The following is a 9,836-nucleotide window of genomic DNA, read 5'->3' as shown; positions in this document are numbered from 1 at the left end:
GGTGCTATAGTTTTGCCAGGCCGTAGGGTGACCGCTGATGCGGAGCAGTTTTCCAAGATGACGTTCCGATCACACCCCAAAACATCATTTTTACCTCTGAGACATTTTCTGGAAAAACAAAAATTTGTATGGCGGCCATCTTGTTTTTCGGCCATTTTGTTTTTTTTTTTCACTGGCGATAAAATTTGACCAAGACTTTAATAAACTTCGTGAAAACAAAAAAGTTCCAGGTGCGATAGTTTCGCCAGGCTGTAGGGTGTCTCCCTGATACGGAGCAGCTTTCGAAGATCGAAAAGTATTTTCATACTCAACATGATGTTTCGATCACATTCCTCATACATCATTTTTACCCCCGAGGCATTTTCGGGAAAAACGAAAATTTCGTATGGCGGCCATCTTGTTTTTCCGCCATTTTGGTTTTTTTTCACCGGGGATTGAATTTGACCAAGATTTAAATAGGTTTCGTGAAAAAAAAATTGCTCTAGGTTTTATAGTTTTGCCAGGCCGTAGGGTGTCTCCCTGATGCGGAGCAGTTTTTCAAGATCGAATAAATTTTCCATACTCAGCTTGACGTCCCAATTACACCCCTATACATAATTTTTACCCCCGAAGCATTTTCAGGAAAATTGAAAAATTTGTATGGCGGCCATCTTGTTTTTCGGCCATTTTGTTTTTTTTTCTCCGGCGATAAAATTTGACCAAGATTTAAAAAGGCCTTGTGAAAAAAGAATCGTTCCAGGTGCGATAGTTTCGCCAGACCGTAGGGTGTCTCCCTGATGCGGAGCAGATTTCAAAGATCGAGAAGTACTTCCATACTCAACATGACATTCCGATTACAACCCCATACACAATTTTTACCCCCGAGGCATTTTCAGGAAAAACGAAAATTTTGTATGGCGGCCATCTTGTTTTTCCGCCATTTTGGTTTTTTTTCACCGGTGATTGGATTTGTCCAAGATTTAAATAGGTTTCGTGAAAACAGAAAAGTTCCAGATGCGATAGTTTTGCCAGGCCGTAGGGTGTCTCCCTGATGCGGAGCAGATTTTCAAGATCGAGAAAAATTTCCATACTCAACAGGACGTTCCAATTACACTCCCATACACAGTTTTTACCCTTGAGATATTTTTTGAAAAAACGAAATTTTGTATGGCGGCCATCTTGTTTTTCCGCCATTTTGTTGTTTTTTCGCCGGCAATTGGATTTGACCAAGATTTAAATAGGTTTTGCGAAAAAAAAATTGACCCAGGTATAATAGTTGCGCCAGACTGTAGGGTGTCTCCCTGATGCGGAGCAGTTTTCCAAGATCTGGAAGTTTTCCCATACTCACCGGGAGATCTTGATCACACCCCCCATACACCATTTTTACCCCCCGACGCTCCTTCTGGGAGAACAATTATGTCAGTGAGTCAGTCAGTCAGTGGGTTTGCAGCTATATATATTATACTAGATGTCGCGTGGTTCGCTCGCAGCAAGCTGCTCGCGTGTTTTGTTTTCCCGCCATTTTTTTACCGCGATAGAATTTGACCAAGACTTGAATAGGTCTCGTGAAATCTAAGAAGTTCAAGGTGCTATAGTTTCGCCAGGCCGTAGGGTGTCTCCCTGATGCGAAGCAGTTTTCAAAGATGACGTTCCGATCACACCCCCAATACATCATTTATACCCCGAGGCATTTTCGGGAAAAACAAAATTTTGTATTGCGGCCATCTTGTTTTTCCGCCATTTTGTTTTTTTTTTTCCCGGGATAGATTTTGACTAAGATAAAAATAAGTGTTGTGAAAGAAAAATTGGTCCAGATGCGATAGTTTCGCCAGGCCGTAGGGTGCCGCCCTGATGCGGAGCAGTTTTCAAAGATCGTGAAGTATTTCCATACTCTACAAGACGTTCCGATTACAACCCTATACACAGTTAGTTTACCCGAGGCATTTTCTGGAAAAACAAAAATTTATATGGCGGCCATCTTGTTTTTCGGCCATTTTGTTTTTTTTTTCACGGGCGATAAAATTTGACCAAGATTTAAATAGGTTTCGTGAAAACAAAAAAGTTCCAGGTGCGATAGTTTTTCCAGGCCGTAGGGTGTCTCCCTGATGCGGAGCAGTTTTTGAAGATTGTGTAGCATTTCCATAAACATCTTGACGTTCCGATCACACCCCTAAATATTATTTTTACCCCCGAGACATTTTCCGGAAAAACAAATATTTGTATGGCGGCCATCTTGTTTTTCCGCCATTTTGTTTTTTTTTCACTGGCGATAAAATTTGACCAAGACTTTAATAGGCTTCGTGAAAACAAAAAAGTTCCAGGTGCGATAGTTTCGCCAGGCTGTAGGGTGTCTCCCTGATGCGGAGCAGCTTTCGAAGATCGAAAAGTATTTCCATACTCAACATGATGTTTCGATCACATTCCTCATACATCATTTTTACCCCCGAGGCATTTTCGGGAAAAACGAAAATTTCGTATGGCGGCCATCTTGTTTTTCCGCCATTTTGGTTTTTTTTCACCGGGGATTGAATTTGACCAAGATTTAAATAGGTTTCGTGAAAAAAATATTGCTCTAGGTTTTATGGTTTTGCCAGGCCGTAGGGTGTCTCCCTGATGCGGAGCAGTTTTTCAAGATCGAGCAGTATTGAAATACTCAACATGACGATCCGATCACATCCCTATACATCATTTTTACCCTCGAGGCATTTTCAGGAAAAACGAAAATTTTTTATGGCGGCCATCTTGTTTTTCCGCCATTTTGGTTTTTTTTCACCAGGGATTAGATTTGACCAAGATTTAAATATGTTTCGCGAAAGAAAAATTGCTCCAGGTTTTATAGTTTTGCCAGGCCGTAGGGTGTCTCCCTGATGCGGAGCATATTTTGAAGATAGATAAGTGTTTTCATACTCCACAAGACGTTCCGATTACATCCCCATACACAGTTTTTACTCCCGATGCATTTTCTGGAAAAACAAAATTTTGTATGGCGGCCATCTTGTTTTTCCGCCATTTTGATTTTTTTTCACCCACAATAGAATTTGACCAAGATTTAAATAGGTTTTGCGAAAAAAAATTTGATGCAGGTATAATAGTTTCGCCAGGCCGTAGGGTGTCTCCCTGATGCGGAGCAGTTTTCCAAGATCTGGAAGTTTTCCCATACTCATCGGAAGATCTTGATCACACCCCCCATACATTATTTTTACCCCCCGACACTCCTTCTGGGAGAACAACTCTGTCAGTGAGTGAGTCAGTCAGTCAATACATGGGTTTGTAGCTATATATAGTATAATAAACTAGTTATAAACTAGATGGTGCTAAGTGCGCTCGCTGCTAAAGCAGCTTCGCGGGCGTTGTACGTGGATTGACGTTTTCGTATAGTTTGTTTCGCATCACAGATTTGTAATAACTATTAAGACAGACACAAAAAGAAATAAAAAAAATGTGTAGGATATTGTTGGTTTATTTTATGTTATCAAAAAATTAAAATATAAAATTATATTCTCTCTCTCTCCCTTGCATTGTTCCCATATGGTGGTGGGGTCTTTTTTCCGAGTCTTTTCCTTCCACTTCGCTCTGTTGGATGTATCGTCTGCGGAAACATTGCAGGAACAAAGATCTTCTTTGATGACATCTGCTTCTTTGCCTTCTGTATTTCCTGTTAAAAATAAAATAATATTAATTTATTTATAATAACGTATATTTATAATAACGTATAGATATAATATCCTTTTCTTAGTCGATAGCGATACGTTTTTGCCAAAGTGGTCGTGGTCGTCATGTAACGCACCTAGATTCTTGTCACTATCACTATTGATTGCTGGCTGTCACACTGCTGCATTCATTGAAGAAGCTACCGACATCAGGCTTGGTTGATATAATACTATTGTATTAATAATCTCCTACGCAGTTTTTTGCCTTCTGCATTTCCTATAAATAAAATACATATTAAATATTATATATAATTAAATATTATATATAATTTCTTTTCCTTGGTCGATAGCGATACGTCTTTGCCAAAATAGTCGTGGTCGTCATGTAACGTACCTCGATATCTTGTAACTTTTGATTGCTGGCTGTCACACTGCTGCGTGCATTGAAGAACTTCAGGCTTGGTCGATTTTATTCTATTGCAATCATAATCTCCTACAAAGTTTATTGCACTCTGCATTTTCTGTGAATAAAATATACAGGGTGTTAGTGACATTGTAACGAATACTGATGGGGATGATTCAGACCATGATTCTGAGTTCATATCAAGTGGAATTTTCCGTCGCAAAATTCATGATTTTTTTTTTAGTTATTTTAAATTATTTTCAATTCTATACTTTTGCGATGAAAAATTCCACTTGATATTAACTCAGAATAATCAGGTGAATCATCCCCCTCTGTATTCGGTACGATGTCACTTACACCCCGCACAAGTACATACTGTAGCCATACAAGTAGGTAAGGGTGTTAGTGACACCGTAACAAATACTGAGGAGGATGATTCAGACCATAATTCTGAGTTGAAATCAAGTGGAATTTTCAGTCGGAAAATTCATGAAAATTTTTGTTTTTTTTTAAGTTATTTTCTGTTCCATACTTTTGCGACGGAAAATTCCACTTGATATCATCTCATAATCATGGTCTCCATCATCCCTCAAAGTTTTCGTTACGATGTCACTAACACCCTGTATATTACATTTTTTTTCCTTAGTCTATAGCGATACGTTTATGTCAAAGTGGTCGTGATCGTCATGTAACGTACCTCGACATCTTGTTACTTTTGATTGCTGGCTGTCACACTGCTGCATTCTTTGAATGAGCGGCCAACATCAGGCTTGGTTTATATAATACTATTGTATTAATGATCTCCTACGCAGTTTTTTGCCTTCTGCATTTCCTGTAAATAAAATATATAATTAAATATTATATGTAATTTATTTTCCTTAGTCGATAGCAATACGTTTTTGCCAAAATAGTTGTGGTCGTCATGTAACGTACCTCGATATCTTGTTACTTTTGATTGCTGGCTGTCACACTGCTGCATTCATTGAAGGAGCTGGCAACATCAGGTTTGGTTTATATAATACTTTTGTATTAATGATCTCCTACGCAGTTTTTTGCCTTCTGCATTTCCTGTAAATAAAATATATAATTTATTTTCCTTAGTCGATAGCGATACGTTTTTGCCAAAATAGTCGTGGTCGTCATGAAACGTACCTCGATATCTTGTAACTTTTGATTGTTGGCTGTCACACTGCTGCATTCATTGAAGGGGCTGCTGACTTCAGGCTTGGTCGATTTTATTCTATTGCAATCATAAACTCCTACACAGTTTATTGCCATCTGCATTTCCTGTAAATAAAATATATATTAATTTTTTTTCCTTAGTCTATAGCGATACGTTTTTGCCAAAATAGTCGTGGTCGTCATGAAACGTACCTCGATATCTTGTAACTTTTGATTGCTGGCTGTCACACTGCTGCATTCATTGAAGGGGCTGCTGACTTCAGGCTTGGTCGATTTTATTCTATTGCAATCATGAACTCCTACACAGTTTATTGCCATCTGCATTTCCTGTAAATAAAATATATATTATTTTTTTTCCTTAGTCTATAGCGATACGTTTTTGCCAAAGTGGTCGTGATCGTCATTTAACGTACCTCAATATCTTGTTACTTTTGATTGCTAGCTGTGACACTGCTGCATTCATTGAAATAGCGGCCAACATCAGGCTTGGTAGTACTATTGTATTAAAATCTCCTACGCAGTTTTTAGCATTGTGCATTTCCTGTTAAAAAAAATTAATGTTAATTTATATATATTAACTTTTATTTATCAATATATACATATATATCTTAGGTGATTTCCAAACTACCCAGGAGGTACACCCAGTAGCTCGCTTTTTTTCATGTGGTTCCCCCGCTAATCGAGGCCGCATCCACCTACTTATATGAGAAGTAGGTTCTATCTAATGAGTTAGCAATAGTCATTCAATAAGCAGAGAAATGTGAAAGAAAAAGCAATTTTTAGCTAAGGAATTTAAAATAAAAAGCAATTTTCAGCAATTAGTATGCAATAAGCAAAGCAATTACTCAGTAATTGTCAAACATAAGCGAGTTGTATAATTTAAAGATATTATTGACAATAACAAACACGTACCGAGTTTGTTAATACTTACATTGAGTTATCATCGCTAAGTTGACCAAATTATTAGTACAGGTTATCACATTCACTAAATGAAAATATGTGTTTTTATCAATTGTAACAATGCTTGCATGACCTAACCAACCGTTGGTGTTGTGGACGCCAATCTTCAAGAGACAAGTGGACGGGTGTGAGGAAAACTGGCAAGATGAACACGTCGGTGTGGGTGCGACTGGTGCACGGGAGAGAAGTGGAGCTAGTTGGCAGATGGAATTAGGCATCACTCTCTTGCTTCAGTTAAGTTCCACTCAGATCAGGTGGGTTGTCGCATGGATGAACATCGCATGGGTTGGAGTAATTCGGAGTAGAACTGTCCATGTTGTTCCCTTCATCGTAGGCACTTCAGTGGACTGTGGATCGATCAACAATAGTTACGTGAGTTGGCTGTCAAACCGATATGACGTGCCAGCCGAATCTAGCGACCAGGTATGCAGGGGATGGAGGTATCCTGTGGAGTAATCATATCAGCAAAGGTGAAAATGTCGGTTGGGAGTGAAATGGAGGGAGAAGGAGAGCTGCAGTCAGCGGTCACGATCTTGCTGTAGATAGACTACATGCTCAGTTTACGTGTAGTTGTAACTGTTCGAAGTTAATTGAAAACGATCGATATGCAAATTCCTGTTTAATAAAACAAGTAATAAATGAACAGGCAGGTGTTTTTTCGGTATTTAAACGCTAAGACCGTTGTTTGTTTATTGATTAGCAGTGGTATGAATTCTTGTATACTGATGAATGCTAATAAGCTAAGTATTTAAAACAAAATCACATTCAGAAGCACTAAAAACACATTAAATTAAAGAACGAAATAATACCGTATGAAATATTATTTCATATAATATAAAGGATGGAAAGAAGAAATGACAAAAATGCTATTTAGCGTGACATGGCTCTAACCAGATCCACTGGAAAACATAAAACCATATAAAACCTAAGTTTTTGTTTAGCTCATACACGATATTATGTTTTTTGAGGAACCGTGTCATGCGAAACAGTGTTCTATTGAAAAGTATTGCAAGAAGAAATACAGAAAACACCATTTAGCGTGACATGGCTCTAACCAGATCCACTGGAAAACATAAAACCATGTAAAACCCTAAGTTTTTGTTTAGCTCATACACGATATTATGTTTTTTGAGGAACCGTCTCATGCGAAACAGTGTTCTATTGAAAAGTATTGTAAGAAGAAATGCAAAGAACACAATTTAGCGTGACATAGCTCTAACCAGATCCACTGGAAAACATAAAACCATGTAAAACCCTAAGTTTTTGTTTAGCTCATACACGATATTATATTTTTTGAGGAACCGTGTCATGCGAAATAGTGTTCTATTGAAAAGTATTGTAAGAAGAAATGCAAAGAACACAATTTAGCGTGACATAGCTCTAACCAGATCCACTGGAAAACATAAAACCATATAAAACCTAAGTTTTTGTTTAGCTCATACACGATATTATGTTTTTTGAGGAACCGTCTCATGCGAAACAGTGTTCTATTGAAAAGTATTGTAAGAAGAAATGCAAAAAACACCATTTAGCGTGACATAGCTCTAACCAGATCCACTGGAAAACGTAAAACCATATAAAACCTAAGTTTTTGTTTAGCTCATACACGATATTATGTTTTTTGAGGAACCGTCTCATGCGAAACAGTGTTCTACTGAAAAGTATTGTAAGAAGAAATGCAAAGAACACCATTTAGCGTGACATAGCTCTAACCAGATCCACTGGAAAACATAAAACCATGTAAAACCCTAAGTTTTTGTTTAGCTCATACACGATATTATGTTTTTTGAGGAACCGTCTCATGCGAAACAGTGTTCTACTGAAAAGTATTGTAAGAAGAAATGCAAAGAACACCATTTAGCGTGACATAGCTCTAACCAGATCCACTGGAAAACATAAAACCATGTAAAACCCTAAGTTTTTGTTTAGCTCATACACGATATTATGTTTTTTGAGGAACCGTGTCATGCGAAACAGTGTTCTATTGAAAAGTATTGTAAGAAGAAATGCAAAGAACTCCATTTAGCGTGACATAGCTCTAACCAGATCCAATGGAAAACATAAAACCATGTAAAACCCTAAGTTTTTGTTTAGCTCATACACGATATTATGTTTTTTGAGGAACCGTGTCATGCCAAACAGTGTTCTACTGAAAAGTATTGTAAGAAGAAATGTAGAAAACACCATTAAGCGTGACATAGCTCTAACCAGATCCACTGGAAAGCATAAAACCATGTAAAACCCTAAGTTTTTGTTTAGCTCATACACGATATTATGTTTTTTGAGGAACCGTGTCATGCGAAACAGTGTTCTATTGAAAAGTATTGTAAGAAGAAATGCAAAAAACACCATTTAGCGTGACATAGCTCTAACCAGATCCACTGGAAAACATAAAACAATGTAAAACCCTAAGTTTTTGTTTAGCTCATACACGATATTATGTTTTTTGAGGAACCGTGTCATGCGAAACAGTGTTCTATTGAAAAGTATTGTAAGAAGAAATGCAAAAAACACCATTTAGCGTGACATAGCTCTAACCAGATCCACTGGAAAACGTAAAACCATATAAAACCTAAGTTTTTGTTTAGCTCATACACGATATTATGTTTTTTGAGGAACCGTCTCATGCGAAACAGTGTTCTACTGAAAAGTATTGTAAGAAGAAATGCAAAGAACACCATTTAGCGTGACATAGCTCTAACCAGATCCACTGGAAAACATAAAACCATGTAAAACCCTAAGTTTTTGTTTAGCTCATACACGATATTATGTTTTTTGAGGAACCGTGTCATGCGAAACAGTGTTCTATTGAAAAGTATTGTAAGAAGAAATGCAAAGAACTCCATTTAGCGTGACATAGCTCTAACCAGATCCAATGGAAAACATAAAACCATGTAAAACCCTAAGTTTTTGTTTAGCTCATACACGATATTATGTTTTTTGAGGAACCGTCTCACGCGAAACAGTGTTCTATTGAAAAGTATTGCAAAAAGAAATACAGAAAACACAGAATCACTGGAAAACATAAAACCATATAAAACCTAAGTTTTAGTTTAGCTCTTACACGATATTATGTTTTTTGAGGAACCGTCTCATACGAAACAATGTTCTATTGAAAAGTATTGTAAGAAGAAATGCAAAGAACACAATTTAGCGTGCCATAGCTCTAACCAGATCCACTGGAAAGCATAAAACCATGTAAAACCCTAAGTTTTAGTTTAGCTCATACACGATATTATGTTTTTTGAGGAACCGTCTCACGCGAAACAGTGTTCTATTGAAAAGTATTGCAAAAAGAAATACAGAAAACACCATTTAGCGTGACATGGCTCTAACCAGATCCACTGGAAAACATAAAACCATATAAAACCTAAGTTTTAGTTTAGTTCATACACGATATTATGTTTTTTGAGGAACCGTCTCATGCAAAACAATGTTCTATTGAAAAGTATTGTAAGAAAAAATGCAAAGAACACAATTTAGCGTGACATAGCTCTAACCAGATCCACTGGAAAACATAAAACCATATAAAACCTAAGTTTTAGTTTAGCTCATACACGATATTATGTTTTTTGAGGAACCGTCTCATGCGAAACAGTGTTCTATTGAAAAGTATTGTAAGAAGAAATGCGAAAAACACCATTTAGCGTGACATAGCTCTA

General features: G+C 37.2%; 1 long non-coding RNA gene across 3 annotated transcripts; it reads right to left on the bottom strand.

Moving 5' to 3' along the window:
• Positions 1–3,488: 3,488 nt before the first annotated feature.
• LOC126366368 (uncharacterized) lies at positions 3,489–5,787 on the bottom strand. 3 transcript variants are annotated; one of them, XR_007566335.1, is made up of 7 exons: positions 5,628–5,787; positions 5,407–5,541; positions 5,185–5,319; positions 4,966–5,100; positions 4,730–4,864; positions 3,767–3,906; positions 3,489–3,634 (listed from the first exon to the last, which is right to left on the bottom strand). It is a non-coding gene; the product is annotated as an uncharacterized LOC126366368 (long non-coding RNA). The 3 variants fall into 3 exon arrangements; XR_007566336.1 differs by lacking the exon at positions 4,730–4,864; XR_007566337.1 differs by lacking the exon at positions 4,966–5,100.
• Between the last annotated feature and the right edge of the window lie 4,049 nt (positions 5,788–9,836).

Source organism: Pectinophora gossypiella, chromosome 4 (assembly GCF_024362695.1).
Source record: "Pectinophora gossypiella chromosome 4, ilPecGoss1.1, whole genome shotgun sequence".
NCBI classification, from domain to species: domain Eukaryota; kingdom Metazoa; phylum Arthropoda; class Insecta; order Lepidoptera; family Gelechiidae; genus Pectinophora; species Pectinophora gossypiella.
The sequence above is the reverse complement of the archived record's forward strand: the minus strand, read 5'-3'. Positions and strand labels throughout refer to the sequence as shown.